The 23,902-nt window shown below is 41.4% G+C and overlaps 1 protein-coding gene across 2 annotated transcripts in view; it reads right to left on the bottom strand.

Annotated features, from left to right (window-relative positions):
* Positions 1 to 23,698, bottom strand: part of LOC132570483 (E3 ubiquitin-protein ligase Topors-like) — a 358,952-nt gene extending 335,254 nt beyond the window's left edge. Inside the window, exons 1-2 of one of the 2 annotated variants that reach the window (XM_060237125.1) lie at positions 23,456 to 23,698; positions 15,330 to 15,431 (exon numbers count right to left, since the gene is read on the bottom strand). The gene's annotated coding sequence lies outside the window, so the exon portion shown is untranslated. Of the gene's footprint in view, positions 1 to 15,329; positions 15,432 to 23,193 lie in introns of both variants that reach the window. The other variant, XM_060237126.1, reaches the window with a different exon arrangement.
* Between the last annotated feature and the right edge of the window lie 204 nt (positions 23,699 to 23,902).

Below are 23,902 nucleotides of genomic sequence, written 5' to 3'. Positions count from 1 at the left end.
CTCCCCTTTTTCCACCCCTGTACCTCCCATCCCCTGAGGGTCTAAGGTAGTCTATTTAACCTGTGACCCAACTCCCCACATGTGTGCATCTAGCAGTACCCTATCTCTGCTGTATAGATCCACCCCCAATTCCTGATCAGTTGAGGGTCCTATTTCCCCCGTCCTCTTACATCGCCATCGGAGCCTTCCTGGAAGAATACGATCGGTAATTATCACCCTATTTGTCCATCCATGTGTTGTCTCTATCTCATTCTCTATTTTTCCTAGGACTGTATGTATGTTTCATGAGCACATTGCCTTGTATGTATGCCTATCTTTTTTCTGGAATAAATTTTTAATTGTTTTACCTAATTAGAGTCCTTGATAAATTTAAGCATTAATTTCTGGATGTGGATCCTGTATACACAGATAAAAGATCCTTATTAAGCCAGGTGCCCACCTGACAATTCCCCATCCTCTTTTTGAGGGCATTTTGGCTTACACAACCCTTCTTTAAATATGTTTATAGGTATTGTGAGTCCTTGTTCCTGCCTAAAGTCACCTTGTAAGTGACTACAACTTTAAGTGCTTCCCTTATACAATTTTGATTGAACAGGGAAGTAAGCAATTACCCTTGTGCTCAGGTTCTCAGTATTTTGAGGTTTATGAGAACATTGTGCAAAGGCAAGGAAAGTCTTCTTCTCCATCCAGCAGTGCCTACCATATCAAGTTCCAATTGGTAGCAGTGCAATTTAATTAATTAATTAATTCAATTTCTATCCCACCTTTTGTACATGCGGACTCAGGGCAGTTACAACATGTAAAACATACAGCAATAAAACCAGTTCAAATACGCTAAACCCATTAACCCTTAAAACAAGATGACATTCTGAACAATAATTTTAGTGTCCTGGCACAATATGACAATAAAAAGAAAGAGACCAAGCCTATAAAGTTTTTTGAATGGTACAGTTCTTGCTCTCAGATGTATCAGTTGAGTTCTTGCTCTCAGATAGAACAGTTGTTTTATGACTTGTTTACTATTGGTTGTTTTATGAGCTGAGTACACATTTTTGTTTTACTGACACAATTCTCATCTTCAACATGCTAAAATAGGTTGTGCAGACTGTCCTTCATTTTGTTTAGATCACCTAAGCCCTCTTTCATTAACAGCAAATTTGGCTGATTTTGAACATGCCCTAGCTTTCTAAACCTGAGTCATAAGTTATAATAATGTAAAAACTACTTCCTGGTCATTTGTTATATTACAAAAACAATTCTCACAGGTCATACTGCCCCAAAGATTACATTCCAATTTGTTTAAAGCCATCCACAACCAATGATTTTTATCATTTATACAAGCACTAGCATGGTTTCCCCCAAACTGTTTATGTTCTATCAAAGATCCCATCAAAAGATGTCTGTCTGTTCATGACACTGGTATAAAACTACGCTGTGACTCATGTCTTCTAACGATCTTCAGTTGAAACAATGAAGTATGATGAAAAGGAGGAAGGGACTCCAGAGGCTTGGCAGTTTGTTTATTTAGGACAACCTACTTAAATTTGAGTTTGCTTTTTAAGAAAAGTATTGCTGCAGCTCCTTTCCATCAGCACTTCAGCAACTGTGTTAACATTGGCATGGCAGAAGCTCTCACATGGGCTCTCTAGTCACACAATTCACACAGGAAGGTGTGGCCCAGGTAAGCTCCCACACTACTGTAGTGCCAGAGAAGCCTAGTCAATGCTTCAGGTTTGGCCCATGTTGTATTTATAATCAGGGGTCTTTTGTAGAAAAACAGGTGGTGGAGCTTATTCAGGGATTGTTATGCAGCTGCACCTACTATTCAATGGACAAGGAGGTGGAACTCTTAGAAAGGTTCAGGTGCTGTGCTCCTGTGAGCTCCCATTGAATCTGAAGCCTGTTTATAACACAGAGATGGAAAAATGTAAGGCTCATATAATGCCTTAATGTAAGGAACAATTGCAGACAACCAGTTATTAACAAAAGTAAATATTGGAGATGTTCATATAGCCTTGTAGTGTTCATAGGTAGGGTTGCCAACCCCCTGGTGGTAGCTGGAGATCTCTGCCTATTACAACTGATCTCCAGGCAGCAGAGATCAGTTCACCTGGAGAAAATGGCTTTTGAAAGTGGCTCTGTGGTATTATTTATTTTATTCAATTTATATCCTGCAAGCAGGCTCAGGGCGGCTCAGAACATATGATAAAGCAATAAATAATAATTCATAAAAACAAATCATTTAATCTAGAATAAGTTTTGTTAAAATAAATGCTCCCTCTGAACTATGGAGTCTTGTGAGCAAACAATCTACTTTGTGAGATACTGGCATTAAAGTGGTGAGCTACTACATAAATTAGTTTACTCCGGAGCCATCCTTCCTGAGCTGAGACAAAAATGTGTGAATGGACGACTAAAACCTGTGAGCTAGCTCACACTAACATTTTACTCTCACTTTTGGGGGGATAGATGCCTTAGCCTCCTCATGCAGCCTACCATGAGTGGGAGACATTGAAAATACTTGAGGACTGCCCTCTGGCTCTTTGGCTGCCCCCTCCAAAAGCATGGCAACTTTTTCTGAGAAGAGAAGCAAAAGCTTTGCCTCTTTCCTGCCCAGGGTTCCCAAATTGGGGCTGGAAAATTCATGGAAAATTTTGGCGTGGAGTCTGGGAAGTAAAAGGTTTGGAGAGGGGTGAGATTGCAGCAAGGTATAGTGCCATAGCATCCACCTTCCAAAGCAGCCATTTTTTTTCCAGGGGAATTTATCTCTGTAGCCTGGATTTGGTTGTGATTCACTACCTGGAGAATGGTAACCTCCTCCTGCAAGATCCACAAAGGTGGAGGATTAAACAAGACCAACACCCTCTGTCTTGTAATTCCCCACCTTGTTATTTCCCAGAACAAGAACAACCCACTCTTGCAGAGAGCACAATCCCAGAGGGCTGAAATGGTTTGGCCAAAGAGTGCTCTACTTGTTCAGAATGTAGAGTCCCCTGGAGCCTCCGGTGGGGGACTGCTTTCGCATGGCACAATGATGTCACTCACAAGTGACATCATTGTGCCGGTGACATAGCATGCCAGCTGTTCTAGGAGTTTCTGGGAAAACTCAATAGGTACCATAGAGCTTTCCCTCCCAAATTCCTAGAGCATCTAGGAAAGCCATAGAGTTTTCCCAAAAGCTCCTAGAGCAGCCGGTCCGCGATGTTGCCAGCATGGTGACATCATTGTGAGTGATGTCATCACATCAGCGACGTCGGGGGAGGATTCCCCCACCGGCCGGAAACCACATGGGAGTTTGGAATCAGATCTACAGTGGGTGTTTTATGCCTCCCAGCCTTTTCTCCTGGCAACTGGGGCATGCATGCAGAAGAGGCTATTGCCCTCCCCTTTTGTGAAGGTTTGTCCTCCTTAAACCATCCCAGCACTGGTACTGGCCCCATTTGTGACATTGTGTTGGTTACACAGCCCTGATTGGGGAATGCTATGTACCACAAAGCCCTAGAACAAAGTTGAAGTCCAGTAGCAGCTTTAAGACCAACAAAGTTTTACAGAAAAGCCGTCATGGATGATGCTGTGTAATACAAACACGATCAAAGTGCTCTGGTTCTCTGGCATGCCTGTCTAGCACTTATCTTTTGAGGGCCTAGCTATACAATAAAGGCAGCATGAACTGGGTCAGAAGCACCCTGATCCAACATGCAGTTGCAAAGGAACGCTAGGAGATGTCAGAGGGCTGAAAGAGGAAAGAAAAGGCTTCTGCCATCCCTCCCATCCATGACCCACCCTCAGCCATTCCCTCTCCAGAAGATGGCACAGAAGAGAAGGCAGAATCCTCTCCTTTCCTTCGCAGCACTCTGAGCCATTCCAAACGATGGAGCGGTTTGAAAGTTGAGTTTCCCGATGGTACATGTTATCAGGTCAGGTCAACGCAACCCTGACTTGGGTGGCTTGCATTATATCTCCATTGTATAACTAGATCCAGTCTCATCTCCCCTCCTTCTTCCAGTGAACTAGAAGTTACATTGTTGTGGCATTCAGGTTGAGGTGCTAGTCTAGGATCTGGAAGAACTGGGTTCAAATCCCCACTTTTCATGAAGCTTCCTGGATGTCATTGAACCAGGAGTTCTGTCTCCACCTAACCCAATTCATAAAAAAATAAAATGGAGGAGGGGAGCTCCATATATACAACCATGTGCTTCTTTGAAGAAAAGCAAAATAAAACACACCAAATAAAGAAAGCACAGTATGATGGAAACAGTACAGAAAGAAGAAACATTGTGGCGCTGTCTCAAAAATGGCCAGATTTAGCCTAGTGGGTCTGAAAGCCAGAGGAAACTTCATCTGGATTAGTTACCCTTCTGAGATCAACGAAGTGGGTATATTCAAATCAGGTTTTGATTAGTTACTTTTCAAACATCCATCTCTAATAAAAATCCATATAAAACCATAATTAGTTGCTGCTCTGGGTGTCAGGGGTACCAAACAAAGCAGTATTCTAACACTGAGAATGTGAAATTTGGAGCCATCCATAGACATGACCAGGGCTTTTTTTTGTAGAAAAAGCCCAGCAGGAACTAATTTGCATATTCTGCCACACCACCTGACATCTCCATTGTTTTACACAGGGCTTTTTTTGTAGAAAAAGCTCAGCATATTAGGCCACACCCCCTGATGCCAAGCCAGCCGGAACTACATTTTTGCTCAAAAAAAGCCTTGGACATGACAGCCTTTTGCTACATAATAATAATGGCTGCTGGCCTGTTTTTAATGTTAAAGAGCAAAAACCTTATTTGGAATAAAAAAAGCAGAATTTTTAGGAAAAACAGGATTTTTTCATTCTTTGGATCAGCTTGTTCTTCTTAATAACAGGTGAGTCAATATGAGAAGCAGGTATATTTATGCCTTTTTATGGTTCTTCAATTCCATTATATATTAAAAAAATCCCCCTTTACATTATATATAAATTATCTTTAAAAGCATGGACATGCTTTTCTTGCCAAGGGCTTGAGTAGGAATCATTTCACCTATGGCTTTATTTTAGACTGAATAGAAAACCATGGCCAAAACCTTCTGATGAGCATCACTTCAGCTATTTTCAGATTAAAGGGAGAGTGGTTCTCGCTGGCAGGTGTATTGCAGCTGAATAAATGTTACCCTTTCCCCAGAAACTATGAAAGCCTGAGTCAAATGCATTTCAACTGAAATCCGAGGCTCATGAAACACATTAGGACCTGTGACTGGAGAGTGAAAGAATAATGTATTTTACTTTCCTCTTTGCATTATGCACAACAGAAAAAAATGACATTTCTTCAACTTACAAATATTTTCCAGTTAAAAAAAAAAGGCAAAAGAAAAACAAGACACCAGGCATCAAACTAGAGGTTACTTTGAACACCCAGTTGCTATAGGAGAAGGCAGCCATGTGTTCAGTTTCCCACTCCAGAACATGTCATAGACTTTGACTCAAGGCATGATATCACAAGTTTCTGCAATTTCCCATCTCCACTACACAACATTGGTTGCTGCTAGAGGAAGTAAGGAACTCTGACATTACAACACAAATTAATTTGTAGTAGACATTACACAAGAGAAAGGGGACTAAAATGTGTGGCTGTTGTTGGCAACAACAAAAAATTTAGTGTAATATCTAGTATTGCCTGGAAACACAGCGACTGTATAATACATACACACTTATGAACGTCACACACTAAAATAAACAGTTAAGGATGACTCTCACAACCACAAAACCACCTTTTTCTCCATTTTGCCAAGTTATTTTGCTAACTAGACTAGATATGCATAGTGTGTTAGTCACATAAATCCGGAGTCATAAGACATGTGGCTAATTTGTATATAATGAACAGTGGGACTGGGGAGGGGGAATTGTTTCTGGGCAAGTAAGTCTTGACTCCCTGTCATAATTGGTGCTCAAATTATACCTGACTTCACCTAAAACCATCAGATTTTTTTTAATCCTACCCCACCCCTTCCAACACAGCTCAAGGTGACTTCCAGGAGATCATGACAGCAGCCTTTCATGCCTTCCCCAGTAAGGAAGTATAATTTGCATTCAGGAAAAATGGAAGAAGAACAGAAAATGAAAACAAGTGATCCTGACAAATCAGTTATCACCCAAAGTGCAGCACAATGAAAGGTGTTGTGTCTGAATATTTCTGTAGAATGGTTTATGCCTTTATTTGGACTTCTATTCTACCATTTCTCAACTAGGGTTACCACCTACAGATTGGAAGATGCCTGGAGATATGGGAGGGTGAAGTTTGGGGACCTTAGCAGTGTAAATGCCACAGAGGCCACCACCCAAGCAGCCATTTTCTGAAGGGGGAACTGATCTTTTTCATCTGGAGATCAATCATAACTCCAGGAGATCTCAGGTCTCTCCTGGAACTTGGCAACCTATTCTCAAGGAGCTGAGGTAGGCAATCACACTGGAAAAAGTAACACAACTGAAAAACAAAACACTCTGATAAAAATTTATCCACTAAAAGGATGAGGAGGGATTTGAAAGCCCTCTGCTTGAGACCTTGGAGAGCCATTGTCCATCAGAGGAGACAACAGTAATCCTGTCAATGGACTGGTCATGTGTTCATTTGTATTAATTTGCTCACATTTAAATGTTTTTTCAATGCTCTCTAGGAACTGTAGTTTTGATCCACTAGATTCTGAGGAAGCACTAACCATGGAAAAGGTTGCCAGCCAATTAATGTTGCCAATTGTACAGGCACAAGAGCAACATACACAGTTTAACGTTGAGAGTGCTGCTCAACAACTGGCCATGCTGAATGCCAATACTATGCAGACACAAAATGTCGCTCATTTTGAATTGCATCCTTAGATGATGTTTGACTTAAAAGTGAACTCACTTAATTATTCTATTGCTAATAAACCTGGGTCAAAAAGAAGGCATTTCTTTCCCAGAAGTTTCCCAGGCTGCATCAACAGCTCACACAATGTGATGGTATCACTTTATTCTGCTCTGATTAGACCTCACTTGGCGTATTGTGCTCAGTTTTGAAGTTTAAGAAGGATGTTGAATAGCCGGAACAGGTCCAGAAGAAGACAACAAAGATGGTGAGGGATCTGGAGACAAAGTCCTATGAGAAAAGATTGAAGGAGCTGGGTATATTTCGCCTGGAGATATGACTAAGAGGTGAAATGATAGCCATCTTTAAGTATTTCAAGGGCTGTCATATAGAGGATGGAGAGTTCTGTTGCCCCAGAAGGTCAATTCAAAACCAATGTATTGAAATGAAATCAAAAGAGTTTTCAGCTAAACATTAGGAAGAACTTCCTAGCAGTTAGAACAGTTCCTCAGTGGAACAGGCTTTCTCGGGAGGTGCTAGGTTCTCTTTGAAGATATTAAAGCAGATAGCCATCTCACAGCAATACTTATTCTGTGAAAAAGGCCTATCATGAGAGAGAGCAGGAAGAGATGAGATAGTGCTCACTTTGTGTGACCTTTTCTTATATGGCCAGGATAATGCCAACCACCACTTTGGGGCTATGAAGCAATCTCCCTCCAGGCCAGAATAGCCAGGGATGCCGGAGGTTTTTTGCCTTCCTCTGGGCACAGGGCAGGGGTACTAGGGGAGTTGGGTAGGGGTAGTTGTAAATTTCCAGGGGGTTGGACTGGATGATCCTTGAGATCCCTTCCAACTCTGTTTCTAATCAATTTGAAGTTCAAAGGCATATTACCAAGGGTAAGGCAATAAGCTTTTATAACATGCAACAAGAATACCACACAAAACTAGTAATCACTGAGGACCAGGAGTATTACCAACTATTCACAAAAATATAACAACAAATTCTCTTGGATGCATTCAAATACATAAGGGGGGGGGGGGTTGGTAGAAAAAGCCCAGCAGGAACTTATTTGAATATTAGGCATCACCCCCTGACATCATCATTGTTTCACACAGGGCTTTTTGTAGAAAAAGCCCAGCAGGAACTTATTTGCATATTAGGCCATACTCCTTGCCACCAAGCCAGCTGAAACTGCATCCCTGTGCATCCCTGAACAACACCCCTCCACCCCCCCCCCCCCCGCATAACACTGAAGACCTAGTGCCATCTGCACCACCCTGAACCTATGAGATCCATCCTGGTTGTTGCTTATCATCATGGCTCTCCCCGTCAAGAGGGAAATGAAGGAGAAACACATAGGAGCCACTAATGAACTTTTGAACACTTGTTGAGAATTTTGGTTCCATGAAGATGTTCTGGAACTCCATTCCACTATGTTCTCCCCGAGAGGGAAAGCCCAGTTTATCATGATGTTCTAATCCAAGAGTATTAGTACTTCCTTAAGGAATGGCATATTTCTATATGTGCTATAGTAAGCATGGCTAGACCATGGACAAAACTAGAAACAGTTCATTCTCCCTTATGCCCATGTTTTGGACTGAGGCTGTTTTGATTAATTTAATTTACCAAGAAGGATGTCCTTTTCTAGCGGTCATGATTTTATTAACTGTTCAGGACTACTCAGCAGTAATCAGCATTATCAACTATGGAATCCTGTGAGACGGATTGCAAGGGCTGAGAATACAGTGCATATGTTGCTGTAGTGCTGCTCCTAACTAGAAGGTGTGATGCCTTGGGGGTTAAAGCTCAAATACCACAGCAGTTGTTTTGTGGTATTAAAAATTAATAAGATGACTTCAAGGGAAGCTTGTCCACCATTACTGAAGGAAAGGAAACCCTGGGCTGATACCAAACAGCCAGCTTCAAGCTGCCCCAAAGACAGACAGCCAGAAATTGAGTGCCCCAGAGCTTCCGAATGGCATTCGGAAAAAGGGCAGGCTGTGGGCATCTGGGGAGCATCTAGAACACTCACGCATCCCGTCTGTGGCTCCTCAGGCACTCTCCAGGTGCTTCCTGTCCTTCCAGATGGCCAGGGAAGCGCCTCGGAGGCGCCCCAGCAAAAAGGCAGCACTTTCAAATGGTGACTTTTCAAGCCAGCTCCCGGCAAGCCAGGGGCAGGCTGCAGTCGGGACTGGAGGCAGATGTGCACATGTGGATGTGCTTTTTTGGTCCGCTGCCCCCCCCCCCCAGCAGCTTTAAAAGCCCCACTATTATCAGCCCTGGTGGACACCCAGTATGGGTACTTGTCCAAGCAACCTCAAGATTCAAACTCTATACCCAGTGTGATGCAAAATATTGAAGACATTGATTGAGTAAAAATAAGGGCAACCTTTCCATATGATGGTCTTGCATTCAAGGGATGATTTGCTGATGAATGGCTTATAATAAATGTGTGTGGGGGGGGCAACTTGGTACAGGCATGAACCACCTAAAAAGTTGTGTGAATACTTCTCAGCTATGAGAGTTTTCAATGACACAATTCTCTCAAGTGAATAAAGAAAAAATGCAGCACTTTTAAACTTGAGCTGACATGGATTGTAAAAGGATTACACTTAATTACTCATATTAAGAACATGCAATTTTAGGAGTATATTAAATAATTTTGTCCTAAGAGTTTGTAATAACTGCAGCTCCTTTCACAGTGAAACCTACCTGCACTACCAGTTTAATCCTCCTACAGCTTTCTGATGATAACAAAGGTAGGAAAATGGCCCAGTTGTTTGCATTTTCAGTCTATAAGCTGCAGCTTGTTCCCACTGAGAGCAGCCATTCAACAACACACACAAAATCACTTAACTCATACACCTCACAGTGACACAATAACTGAAATGAGCCTCGGCAAGTTAAGAACACGTCGTAGAAAAGAAATTTATCTCAAAGGAAAAGGTTAATTAAAGGTGAACTCAAAAGAACTTTTAAAATGATTACCTTTCTTTACAGTGAAAATCCATGACAACGTAACAAATTTCTGGCAACCTCTGTTAGCATGTGAGATTATGTCTGTGGAGAGTTTATGTTTTCATAACATGAGAGACCCAGGAGCAGGCATAATTCATAATTCACCATGTGCTAGGCAAAGGCAAAGAGCCTGGAACATATCTTAATGCTGTAATTGCATAGAACATGGGTGAAGGAGAAAGATCCAGTATAGTACAGGGGGTCACAGTTTTGGACCAGGACCTGGGAGACACAGGTTCATATCTCCAATCTGCCTTGAAGCCCACTGGGTAAATTTAGGCCAGCCACACTCTAAAGCCTGACCTAGGTAGAATTCTAAGCTAGAATTTAGGTCATCTTCATGTCTATTGGGGGACACACCACCATTTGAAGGCTAGAATCTTATTTCACAAATGTTGCAGGGGCAATCCTGAAAGCTCTGGTGGGGCAGAGGAAGTGGAAGATGATATTGGATTTATACCCTGTCATTCACTCTGAATCTCAGAGTGGCCTACAATCTCCTTTTACCTTCCTCCTCCACAACAGACACCCTGTGACATAGGTGGGGCTGAGAGAGCTCTCACAGAAGCTGCCCTTTCAAGGACAGCTCTGCGAGAGCTATTGCTGACCCAAGGCCATTCCAGCAGTTGCAATTGAAGGAGTAGGGAATCAAACCCGGTCCTCCCATATAAGAGTCCACACACTTAACCACTACACCAAACTGGCTCTCCTCTGGTTGAGGAGACTTGAAAATAGCATGGCAGGGTAGAGATAGGAGCACCAGTAGCATGAGGGAGCAGCCGGGGACATCTCCATTGCCTTGCAAGTACTGCCTCACACCTCTGCTGCCAGTGTGGGGCTTGTCTTCCCTCCCTCCAACACTTTCTTTTTTTAAGAAGGAAATCTGGCCTTTAAATGGTGGGGCAAAACATAGTGTATTGTCTAGTTAGGCTCATAATCTCATATCAAAGGGTGTGGGTGTGTGTAGGTAGGACAGACACAGCTCACATCTCTTTTGGTTCCATGTTGTGGTAGCCATACCAGTCAGTGTTGGGAGTCAGTCAAGTATAGTGCCTTACTTTTTGTCCATAGAAATGACCATAGAAATGGCAGCCATCCATTTAAATACTCTGAGGGATCCAATGTGAATGTGACCTCCAGTTTCTTTTCCCCACCTTGTTCCTCTAGCATAATTCTATTTAACCTTAAAAATTCAGTGGAAACCAGAAGGAAATGAGCCATCTACACCACAGATTGTGTTTCTGTGTGCCAGAGAGTGATGTCTATGTTTCACAAACTGCAACAGCTAGATTTATAACCACACTGATTTCTAGCAATTTATACTGCACAGTTACTACTAAGGCTGTAATTCTCCAAAGATGGGGCCAGAAAGTAGCTGCCAATGATTTTGTTCATAAATAGACAAGAAGTGACTGATTAGTACTGACAGTAACTGGTTAATAAAACACATGCTCTAAGCCCCTCAGAGCTGTTCTTGGATGATAACTGCAATCTAGGGGACAGATCAAAGAGAAGAAACATTTTATCTGGGAAAGTGTTCCTCAGAAAGGTAACTGCACTCCCCAATATGACATGCAAAACACTGTTTTGCAGAATTTAGAGAGACATACTGAAGAAGGATTTCCTAAACTTCAGGAAGAAATTACTTCTATTTTCTGACCATTCCTTCCTTTCTGTCATACACTGTCTGGGTGACATGTGCTTGGTTTGCAGTAAGCCAGTGAGTCATCACAAGTTCCAGCGCAACACATTAGAGCCTTTTTCTTCTGTTTGCAAAGAGTTGCATCAGTGTTTTCATGTGGTTATGGACACAACCACATGATTATGCTGCTAATGAGAGCCACACGTAACTAACCATCATATTAAGAGGGAAATCATGGATGCATTCTGCAAAAGTTACCAAGGAAAATTCGGACAACACCACATCCAGTTGCACTTTTCAACATATGCTAATAATGTTCAAAAAGTGGTTATGATTGAGATAAGCAGAAAAGGGGAACTGTTTCATATGCCTTTCTACAACACAGCCATCCAGAGAGCCAGTTTGGTGTAGTGGTTAAGAGTAGCAGGGCTCTGATTTGGAAAACGGTTTGATTCTGCACTCCTCCACAAGAATCCAGCTGAGTGACCTTGAGTAAGTCACAGCTTTCTTAGAGCTCTGTCAGCCCCAACTACCTCACAGGGTGTCTGTTGTGGGGAGGCGAAGGGAAGGTGATTATAAGCTGCTCCAAGATGCCTTTGGATACTGAAGGGTGGGCTATAAAACCAACTTTCCTCCTCCTCTTCCATTGTTATCATCATGTGTTTTGAAAGACCATCAGCTGCATATAATGGGAATGCAAACTACCCACGAGCCTTCTAATCCACACTCACCATGTTGGGCGAATAGGGCCAATGCATATATTTATGATGCATGTACAGCCTTACTATGCATGAACATAAGCCCTGAAAAATCCAGTGGTCAGTTTGTATATATGTATATAGCAAAGACATACATTGTCCCTGTTCACACAACATGGCAGCCCCATGTATCTGGATAATCATGGTCAATGTGCCCATTACATTCAGTTAATATGTTCCCAGTATGGAAGATCTGATGTGCACTCCTCTACCTATGTGCTTTATGTCTTTGGAAGAGCAGAAAGAAGTGTTAGTTTGGTCTTGAAACTGAAACATAAGCCAACGTAGAACACAATTGGAGTCCAATAGCACTTTTAAGACCAACAAAGTTTTATTCACAGCCAAGGTGTTTAAAAAACCAGATTCACAAGTTTTCTGTTTCAATTACTTTTCCTGCTATGCCACTGAACAATATTATCTGTAAGACTGCTAACAGAGTAACAATGGAACAGAGAACTGAGATGTTGATAAACCACCTATGTTATAAAATCTTTTTGTAGCACCAATATTTGGTTTTTAAATTGCTTATATGTGTTTTATTTTTATAATTGTAATTTAAATTGTTTTATCATGACTGTTAGCCGCCCAGAGTCCGCTTGTGGAGTGGGCAGCATATAAATCTATAGTAAATAAAAATAAATAAATAAATTTAATTATTTAGCTTATAAAATCTGTGAGCTACAGGAGCAAAAAGCAGGGACATGAAATGACATCACAACTTCACTTACAGTTTGTACTTGAAAGTGATATCACGATGCCTAGAAATTCTCTCATATCTGTGGTAAAGATCGTAGAGATGTGTGAAGTTCCAGTTACAAACCATAAATGATACCTCACAATGTCACTCTCTACCCACAAAATATTCCCACTAGTTGACAGCACTCAGTGGAGGGGTGTAAAGGCTTTGAAAAAACAGTGTGCTATCATTGGGCATTTGGTCACAAAAGGTTTTCAATTCAGTTTTTTCTTCCCTTCCTTCTTCCATGAGAAAGAAGAAAGATTGACAGGCCTGGTCAATGGATTCTTATGGATCCATTGATCATTCAGGGATGCAGAGAGAGTCATGAAGATGCCCAATAAACAAATGTATCACCATGGATGGGCCAGAGGAAAAAAGCCCTCTGTCTCTTTTAGAAAGGACTTGCTTTTGTTAAATGCAGAGATAAATTATCTGATGGCCTGCAGCCCTCTGAACTATCTGCTAAGGATACTATGGAGACAGAAAGGAAGGGGCTGAATGGATGGGACACTGCCCACTTACTCTAGTGGATCAGCCCCACTGACAATAGTCCTGAAATATATTTAGCCCATATTTCAAATGTGTCTTTTGTAAGGGGATGGGCTACACACTAAGAGGCAGCACCCTATTTAGGATCACCAAATGCTGGAGCCAGTTTGGTGTAGTGGTTAAGTGTGCGGACTCTTTGATTCCTCACTCCTCCAACTGCAGCTGCTGGAATGACCTTGGGTCAGCCATAGCTCTCTCAGAGCTGTCCTTGAAAGGGCAGCTTCTGGGAGAGCTTTCTTATCCCCACCCACCTCACAGGGTGTCTGTTGTAGGGGAGGAAGGTAAAGGAGATTGTGAGCTGCTCTGAGATTCAGAGTGAATGGTGGGGTATAAATCCAATATCATCATCATCATGATGATGTCCTTCTGGATCCTACGTCACACTCTTATCCACTGTACTACAGTCACTCTTCCATGTTGTTTCAATACATTTTATCAATTAGTCATCGTGAACAATTTAGAAAGGTTGTCTGCAGTTTTATTAAAAAGCCAAATAGGTCTTTTTAAAAATGGTATTCAAAACAGAAAATGTAGCAGTTTCCCAGCTCCAAGAAAAGACACGCTCGAGGAAATCTTATTCCCATCAAAATAATAGATTTTAAAAACAAATACCTGAGACAGATCACAGAGAGACATGATCTGTCATGAACTAAGTGATATTTCCAAATCCCACCTTCCTTGTATGAGGAGAAGTCAAGCTTCTGTCACTTGCAAATGCTACCCAAAGGTGCATTTCAGTCTGATGCACCAGGAAACGGGTCAGGACATGAGAGGGAAAAAATAGCTAATGCCAAATATTACAGTAGGTACGTTGCTCTTATGTTCTTAGAAATTATGACTATTAATGTCTATCTCACTCTGCTCTAAGCGCTGGCTTGTCCCTAGCTGCTCATTGTCCGCATAAAGACTATGATTCACACAACCTCCAGGACAAGTTATAGGCATGCGTACTGACATTCACAGAGGTGTACAAAACAGCTGTACTTAAGGCATGGAACACATATCCGTGACTTTAATTACCAAAGTGCAAACTATTTTCCCCTAACTATGATCATGGATCACCTGACATTTTCTTTAAGATTAAAGAGCAACCGGGGAAGGGGATAAGGTGACAGTAGCCCTTTTTGTTCCTGGGCTAGCACAGTTAGTGGGAAACAGCAGAGGCTTATATTGATATATATATAAGTCAGTAAGTACTGACTACACAACAGAAGACTCAAACAGCATAACATTATCACAGAGCGTCATTACTGGGTTATTTGCAATCGAAACACCTAGCATCTCAAAAAAACAGAGGCTGTGGAGTGTCTTTATTTTGACCAGTTGGGAAGCCTGGGAGGGAAGGGGAAGAATGATTTTTCAGTTACAACATTTGTTGCACCAAACATGAGGCTTGCATTGAGTGTGGCTCTCAGCAGAGTTGTACTGAGGATGTGATGGAGCTCTTGTGTGGAATTCTGCCATGAAAACAAACTTTTCAGAGGTGCTCCATACCTGTTAGCCTCACAAAGTTCCACCTGCTTATCTCTTTGCTTTTGGAAATCAGAAGGGACTCCTGAGATCTGACCCTCTTTGTATTCAGGGCTCATGTACTGACTCAAATATAAAGCTCATGTTACTCTTGTCCTGGGGATTTCCTATGTCGCTAGTCATCATTCATTCCTTTTATGGCATAGACATCTTGTGCAATGTTCCTAGACTGGCTCGAGGAGTGTTTGTTTATACAGAGCTGCCACTGTGATTTATTCACCATCAAATTATAATTAGTAGCAACAGATTGTAAATTGTCCTTTTTGCCTACCTGATAATTATGCCTTGGGTTTCGTTGGGTGAGGCCTTCAAGCTTAAACTGAAATTGGGTGGTTCGCAGCAGAATTCACATCCACATTAATCTTCATTTGCTCTGCGAGAAAGAAAACGTGTACACAGGTAAGGAGAAGGTACACTGCTTTCCCCTGGAAATGAGTGAAGTTTCAGCAGTAAAAGTCCAAGCATTACATCTAATGCATTAAAGGTGTTTTGGGTGACAGCTGAAGCTATTTCCCCTCATTAGCAAAGCACAGTAACCCATGAAAGGACTGAGTGACACAACAGAACATGCCACAGGGCTGTCAACTTTTCCATCAATCCCGCTCCTGTGATTTGTACTGTAGTATGATTTGCAACATATATTTCCATGCCATGTAAAGGATCACCTGATAATACCTCCTATAAATCTGTTTCATAATAGCACTCTTCAGTATAGGTATAATTTTTTTTACATAAAATGTGAATTAAGGGGTTGGATAGTGTCCATGATCAGTCCATTATGGCTGAGCTGAAAGTGATGAGAGGCTGCTGTAGATGGGACACCCCAACCACATTGGAGATCTATAAATTTTTTATATTTTATTTAAGACAAGGAAATACTGTAAACACCATTAGAACCAGTGGTATGAACATCTGCCAGTTGGGCTCACATCCTGTTTGCCAGTTACAAACAAGGAGCTGATATTTCAATGATAGGTTTAATACTTTGTTTTCCCATCTGTGACTGTTGAGCAGGATGCCTCAATGTATTCCTCCCTAACAATGCAATTTATCTTTCTCTGCATATGTATTCTCACACAGCTCAATTTAAGTTCTGCCATCCCCCCACCCTTGCCATGTTAACTGTTCCAGTCAACAGGGAACTGTTTCAATAGGCAATTAAATTAGTCATGCATCTTATAAATTACTCAAACTAAACAAATTGTATGTTTTAATGAAACCCTCTTCTTTGGGGTTTGTTTAAGAAGTCCCTAGCCATGGTAATGGCTGCCAATCAGTTTGAATCAGCAGCATTATTGCACATGTGCAGTTTTGAAAGGTCAGATGCAAACCTGTTCCCAGGCTTTGCAGCTGTTCAGCACAAAACAAACAGGCTGCTCAATAGCTTCAAATCTGGCCTACACCTTTTAAAGTGGTAGATTCAACTGTCAATCATGTTCACGGTGAAATCTGCAATTGTGCCTCAATATTTCTTCCAGAGCCATTTCAGTTAGCAATCTCTTTTCAGGAATGTAACCACAGGATTAAAAGAGGTGTTACTGTACTGTAACTGCTCTCAAAAAGGCACAGCTACAGATCAGGCCATTTTCAACCCAATAAGCAATTTCAATTTACCTTCTCAAAACAAGACAGAAGACTACACTTCAGTATATTTTGGGTTCTAACCACTAGGACTAGCATGAGTGGGACACTGTAGTTCAGAACTGCAAGAGCTCTGAATGGACCTCACCAGATAACAAATCTCATGTACTATTACAATCCTAGAATTTAAATTTTGACCCAGATCTTTTACCTTATCTGTTTCCTAGACATCTCTACAATTCTTGCCCCATGCATAAACAAAACCCCAAAAATAAAAGTAGATTTCTCCCGAGCGAACATTATTATCTGAAGTAGTAAGCTGTTGCTAAATACATGGATGAAATATAAGAAATATGGAGATGAGAGAAAACGATTATGGATAGTGCCAGCCGGGTGAAGAAAAGTGGTTGTCATATAATCAACTATTAAAAATACAAAGTGGCAAAATAGAATTGAAAACTGCTGAAGAGCTGAATAATAAATATGATTGCTTTCAAATGCAACAAATAAAGAGCTTGGTGGAGAATGACATTAAAACTGAAGGAATAAGAAAAGAGCAAGCAGAAATGGAAAAAGTTCTGCTTGGAGACAACGAAAAATTAATTTCAAAATTATATAAATTACTTTTAAAATGGTCTACAGAAGATGAAGTAGTGAAATCTCAAATGATTAAGTGGGCAATTAATGTAAATAAAGAAATACAGATGGAAACCTGGGGATATTTGTGGAAGAACTCTATGAAGCTTTCGACGTGTCATAGTATTAAAAAGAACCATTTTAAAATGATATATAGATGGTATATGACTCCTAAGAAATTGGCAAAGATGAATAATAAGATGCCAGATAGATGTTGGAAATGTAAAAAACAGGAAGGTTCTTTCTACCATATGTGGTGGACTTGTGAAAGAGCAAAAAAGTATTGACAAATGATTCAACAAGAAATTTCTAGGATCTTGGGATATGAATTTTAAAAAGTTGCAGAGACTTTTCTGTTGGGATTACAAATGTAAAAAATTCCAAAAGAAGATAGAACTATAATTTGGTAATTGCTTTCAGCTGCTAGGACATTATATGCGCAGTTGTGGAAGCAAGAAAAAATACCAGAGAAATGGGATTGGATTGTAAAAGTTATGACATGGAGTGAAATGGACAAATTAACAAGAATTTTAGGAGACTATGATTTAGAAGTTTTTAAGATGGAGTGGAAAAAGTTCAGAAGATACATAGAAAAAGAGTGGAAAATAAAAGGACACTGGACGATTTTTGATAATGATTAAGACTTAGAAAAAAGAAGAATATTAATTTAAACATTACCTTTAAACATTAGTACTTTACGTAAATAACACCAGCGGGGGTCAAGTAACGGGGAGAGGGGTGGGTAGAAAGTAATATATGGGATAGATAAAAGAAGTTATTAATGATGCAAGAAATATAATTTGTTACCATATGTTACCAAATAAAACAGTTTTAACATGAAATAGTAAGCTGTGACTCATGAAAGCTCATACCCTGCCACAAATTTTGTTAGTCTTTAAGGTACAACTGGACTTTTGCTCTTTTCTATTATTATCTATTATTTGAATTAGTATACATAATTTTTTTTAAAAATGCAGCAACACAATTCAGGTTCTCAGACAACACATTAAAAACCAGCTATTTGATTATGGCATGCCTTTTCACAGAGACCTTTTAATGCAATAGCTGGCCCATGACAATGAAGTAGGGTTGCAAAGTCCAACTCAAGAAATATCTGGGGACTTTGGGGGTGGAGCCAGGAGACATTGGGGGCGGAGCCAGGAACAAGGGTGTGACAAGCATAGTTGAACTCCAAGAGAGTTCTGGCCATCACATTTAAAGGGACAGCACACCTTTTTAAATGCCTTCCTTCCATAGGAAATAATGGATAGAGGCACCTTCTTTTGGGGCTCATAGAATTGGACCCCTTGGTCCAATCGTTTTGAAACTTGGGGGGTACTTTGGGGAGAGGCACTAGATACTATATTGAAAATTTGGTGCCTCTACCTCAAAAAACAGCTCCCCCAGAGCCCCCAAAACATCCAGATCAATTCCCCATTATACCCTATGAGAATCGATCTCCACATAGGGAATAATGAAGACGTTTCCCTCTCCCCCCCCCCCCCCGTTTCTGGCAAATCTGATGCAGGGGATTGGCCTCTCTACTCACGAGTTGCTGCCAGCTTCTTCACAGTAACACAGACACACCATCCCAAATTTCAAGCCTTTCAAGTCAAGCCTCTGGAGGTGCAAAGGCACATGGTCCTTTGCGGGCGGGGCTTCCTCCCCCGCCAGCCAGCTGACTGGGGATGGGAAGCAGCAGCCTGGGAAAACAGAAGAATGGCTGCTGCGATCGAGGCTGGGTGGGAAGGGAAGGGCAAGGAGAAGCTGCTGCGATCCAGGGTGGGAAGGGAAGGGACGAGGAGAAGCATCGGAAATCGGTGGGAAGGGGCGAGGAAAAGCTGCTGGGATCAGGGCTGGGTGGGAAGGGCCGCCATCCCCCCTCCCCCCCCTTTCCGGATTTTTTGCGAGCGGGGGGAGGAGGCTCCAAATCGGGGGTCCCCCGCCCAGGCGGGGGATTTGGGAAACCTGCAATGAAGGCCACACCAGGCTACCAACCTCCAGGTGCTGTCTGAAGATCTCCAACTATCACAACTGAACCCCAGACAACAGAAATCAGTTCCCCTAGAGAGAATGGTTGCTTTGGAGGGTGGACCATATGAAATTGTATACCAACAAGGTCCCTCCCCTCCCCAAACTCCACCTTCCCTAGGCTCCACCCCCAAAATCTCCAGGTATTTCCCAACCCAGAGTTGACAACAATAAAGCCAGAAATTTCTAGTAGAAGAAATATGGGCAGGATTAAAAACGAAATACTATCTTTAGCTGGTTGATACATGGAATTAAAGTTCAACTGGATTAACACAGACACTGTTATGTATAATCATCTACTGTCTGTAGTGACCATTTGATGGAGAACTTTACAAAGCCAATTCAAGCTCAAAACAGTGTGTTTGATCAGTCAAGGAACTCAGTGTACAAGCCTCCCTCTATAGCAATGTTCCTTAACATGGCATCTATGAGTTTCCTGGTGCCCATTTGCTTCTTTGACAAAGCATTTCTTCCTCAAAGCAAAAAGCCAGTCCTGGTTTCTACCTACACCTCAGTGGACCCCCAGAAGAATGATGTGTAAACAGTTTTGTTACTGTTTTGCACAGTTTGAAATGCCAACTCAGATACTTTTTGCATTGTTTTTGATTTTTGTAACCCTAATCCTACTCCAATGTCTTCTGGATGTCTTGTGCTGCTTGATTGCATAATTTTAGACCATGTAATAGTTACAGTTATGGCTCTTAACCTGCCTTTAGTGTCAATGAGAAAAGGGAGCTATAAAGCAGCTCAATAATAAAAGCAGCCATTCTAAAATAAACAATAAAAGAAGCAGTCATTCAGAAACAGCCATCTCCTTTTTTAGGAGGGCAATTGGCTTGAAACTTCCCCACAGTGTGTGTGTGTGTGTATGGATATGCAGGTAAAAAATGAAATCCCCTGTTTACCCACCAGTTTTCACATATTGTCCATTATAGCATTCTGATCAGGCCTCGGATTCAGCAGGAGCTCACAGGGGCCCACCTCCTCCTCCCCACCTTGTCCATTGAATACTAGGTGCATCTGCATAACAATCCACCACCTATTTGTCTACAAAACGACCCCTGATTCTGATAATCTCACAGAAACACTCACAGAGAAAGCCAGTCTGATGTAGTGATTAAGAGCATGGACTCTAATCTGGAAGAACTGGGTTTGATTCCCCACTTCTCCACATACAGCTGCTGGCGTGATCATGGGTCAGCCACAAGTTCTCTCAGAGCTTTTCTCTCAAGATCAGTTCTCAAAAGAGCTCACTTGAGACTCAGTTACCTCACAAGGTGTCTGTTGTGGGGAGGGGGAGAGGAAGGAGATTGTAAACTGCTCTAAGACTCCAAGCGAAGGGTGAGGTATAAATCCAGTCTCTTCTTCTCTCTTCTTCACAGAGAAAGGAAATTTACTACCCAAACTGGAATCATTAGCACTGTCTAGCATGGTAGCTTTACATGGGAGATCTTTCCCATACACTGTTCATATTTTATGGTAATATATATACATATCCTTAGTGTAGTAATATTGTACTAAATCCAGGATATGTAGGTTCCCATCCCAACTTGTTAGGTGATCTTGGGCCAGTCACTCACTCTCAGCCTAACCTAGCATCACAGCATTGTTAAATGGATAAAATGGAAGAAGGAAGATCAATATATGCTAACCTTTCTTTAGGGAAAGTGTAATGAATGCATAACAAATAAAATGAAACAGTGTAGAATGTACTACTCACACCATTAGGCAATTTATCTGTTTGATATATTCCTATCCCACCTTTCTCAGGGTCCAAAATGTATCTAATGAACAATCATAAATTCAACAACAAATAAAAAGCAACAACAGCTAAAAACAACAGTGTAGCATCCACTGAAGAACCAACAACTATCAATAAGAACTCATAAATTTAAACCTTGAAAAAGGCTTAGTAGTCCAGTAAACCCAAACCTATACGGCTTGCAAAGGAAGGACCCAGATAGGCCTCCCTAGAAAATGAACACCATAACCTGAATGCCACAACTAAAAAGTTCTGTCTTATGGAGTCAATTACTGCACTTGTACTGGTGAACATGTAGCAGAGCCTCTGTAGATGAACTGAGTACACAGGTAAGTCAATATACTGGTAGACCTTAAGTTGCCTGGCACCAGAGTATTTAGAGCTTGGTCAACTAGAACTTTCAACTGTCAGTAGGGTTGCCAGGTCACTATGGCAGTGGAAGGGAGCCTTCTGGGGGTGACATCACCACATCACATCATGGACAGAGAAGCAGTGTTACTATAGAACTGCATATAATAGCTTCCATTAATATAAAATTTGGGGAACGAGCAACTTGCTTGGTCAATGTCTCCCACCTGGTACACAGCTTCCAAAATGAGGTCATCTGTGACCGACTATGATCTACTTTTGTTTGAAAACACTTACTTATGATCAAACATTGATGGAATGGATATCATTGAACAACCTTTAACAACACATCATTGAACAACCTTTAACAACACAACAGGTGGTAATTTGGCATTCTCACTTTTGGCATTCACACATTTTGTACTGCAGTTCAAAGATGCCTAGTGACTTCTGAAGCACCATCTGAATCTGAGCAGACCCTCACTGAAATGTCATCTCATGCAAAGCCATCTCTGTGGGTACTTCTTGAGCCCCTTCCCTTTATCTCTCTAGAAATCACTCACTGCAATAAATTGAAACTGAAACTGAGAACTTCCCATAAAGCAAGGACATCTGCCAAATTTACCACTCTCCCCCCTAAAAAAAATTTCAATGTGCTTCAAAAGTTTAAAGTTACATATTTTGGTTGCCTAGCAACTGGCTTCCCAGGTTTCCTTTCATGTTTTATCTCTCTGTGTTTCCCATGTTTATAGTATAATTATTGCTATGACATCATAATCCCACCATTCAGCAGCTGTCAGGGGCCCCCAACACAGAATAAATACTCTCTGACAGTCTCCACTACTACAGGTTAGTTTACTAAATAGATCAATATTTGAGATGTATAGTCAGAAGGATTAGGAGATGGAAGTGACTTTTCAAAAGCTTCCTTATCATGCCAGGGTCTTGGAACACCTGAGAATGTTGTAAAGAAAAGCCATTTCAGAAATAATAAAAGGCCATATAAAAAGCTACTCAAGGCTCTTGCAAACAGGTTTACAAGGGAAAGCCTGCTTTAAAAGATGGACGTTTTATTCTGGAATCAGTAACATATTTAAACATTTATGGATTTCACAAAACCCACCTTTTGTTTGCAGAGTATTCACTGAGGGCATCCATCTTCCCCTTCTGGTTAATTGGTTTAATGGATCAGAACCTGTAGGGGGTGCCCTATTACCTAAGCACTGCCAACCATCTGACTCCTCTAATTTTATGGAATGTTCTGTTTTGCCTTGTCTAATAAATACATTCCATAATTCTTTAACAGAAAAAGTACACAGTTGCTAACGATGCCCACAAAAATGGATTTCAACCATTCTATAGAAATCATTTAACCCACAATTGGATTTTATTACAAAACCTTCTACATGCCAGATGTGGTCTTTTATAGAAGGAAGTTACTTTATGTATCTATATACCTATATTACAAAACTGTTACATTTCTGTTTTGTGTACCTGATGTGGCATGGGTGCCACCATCACTTCAGGAAATACAGAAAAGCTTCTTGTTCACTTGGTCATTCTCATGTGTTTACACAAGATCTCAGCCACGTATTTCCCAGGGGACAGAAACAACTTGCATGCTATGTTATGTGAACAAGCAAAGAAGTCCAGTCAGACATGTAAGAATTGGGCGTGTTCCTATGAATGCAGAATCAATTACAGAGATGGTAGCAAAAGCCACATCTCCTCAGGCATATGAAAAGAGGATTTACAGCTTGAAACTAAATGTACTTACAAGTAATTCCAAGTCAGTTTAATTGGGTTTACTCCAAAGGAATGAGCATAGGATTGCAAACAGTCCAGTCAATTCAAATATAATATTCCCAATCCTCTAAAATATGATTGGGAAGACAGAGACCATGCCACAGGCTTGCACACTCCCTCCTTCCAGGCATATTCAAGCAAATGGACATTCAGTCTGCTGTGATGCAGCCCAAAAGAGCTCCACCATATGACAAATCCGTTGAATCTGCAGTCCTGAATCCTGTCCTACTCACCAGGCCGAATCAAGTCCCAGGACACAAGGGTGCTAGGGTTCCAATCCAAAGTTGAAGCCTAGGGCTCAGTAGCACAGTCCAGATAATCAGTCAGTTCAGGTAGCAAGGTTCCAAGAGCTTAAACAAGGCAGCTAAAAGGTAGGCTCATCAATACAGTTGAAGACAAGCTGAACCTGCATCTTCTTCAGCCTTACAGAAGGAGTTTCCCTACAGGTGCCAAAGGGTTTCATGTTAGGCTTCTCTACAGAAGCTGAGTCAGCTCCTTGCCTCTTGAGTACTGGGCTCAGATCCTGTGGTGACTTATCTGTCTCTCCTAGCATCTCTTTAGCAAAGAAGAGGCCAAAGGCCATCAGACATGTAATTCTGCACCTGTCCTATGTTTTAGACCTAGCCTTTCATCTCCTCTGCTTCTGGGGTGCTTCAGAAGACCATGGTGGTTCTGGTCAT

This window comes from Heteronotia binoei, chromosome 4 (assembly GCF_032191835.1).
Source record: "Heteronotia binoei isolate CCM8104 ecotype False Entrance Well chromosome 4, APGP_CSIRO_Hbin_v1, whole genome shotgun sequence".
NCBI lineage: Eukaryota > Metazoa > Chordata > Lepidosauria > Squamata > Gekkonidae > Heteronotia > Heteronotia binoei.
This window is presented reverse-complemented; position numbering and strand designations above follow the sequence as displayed.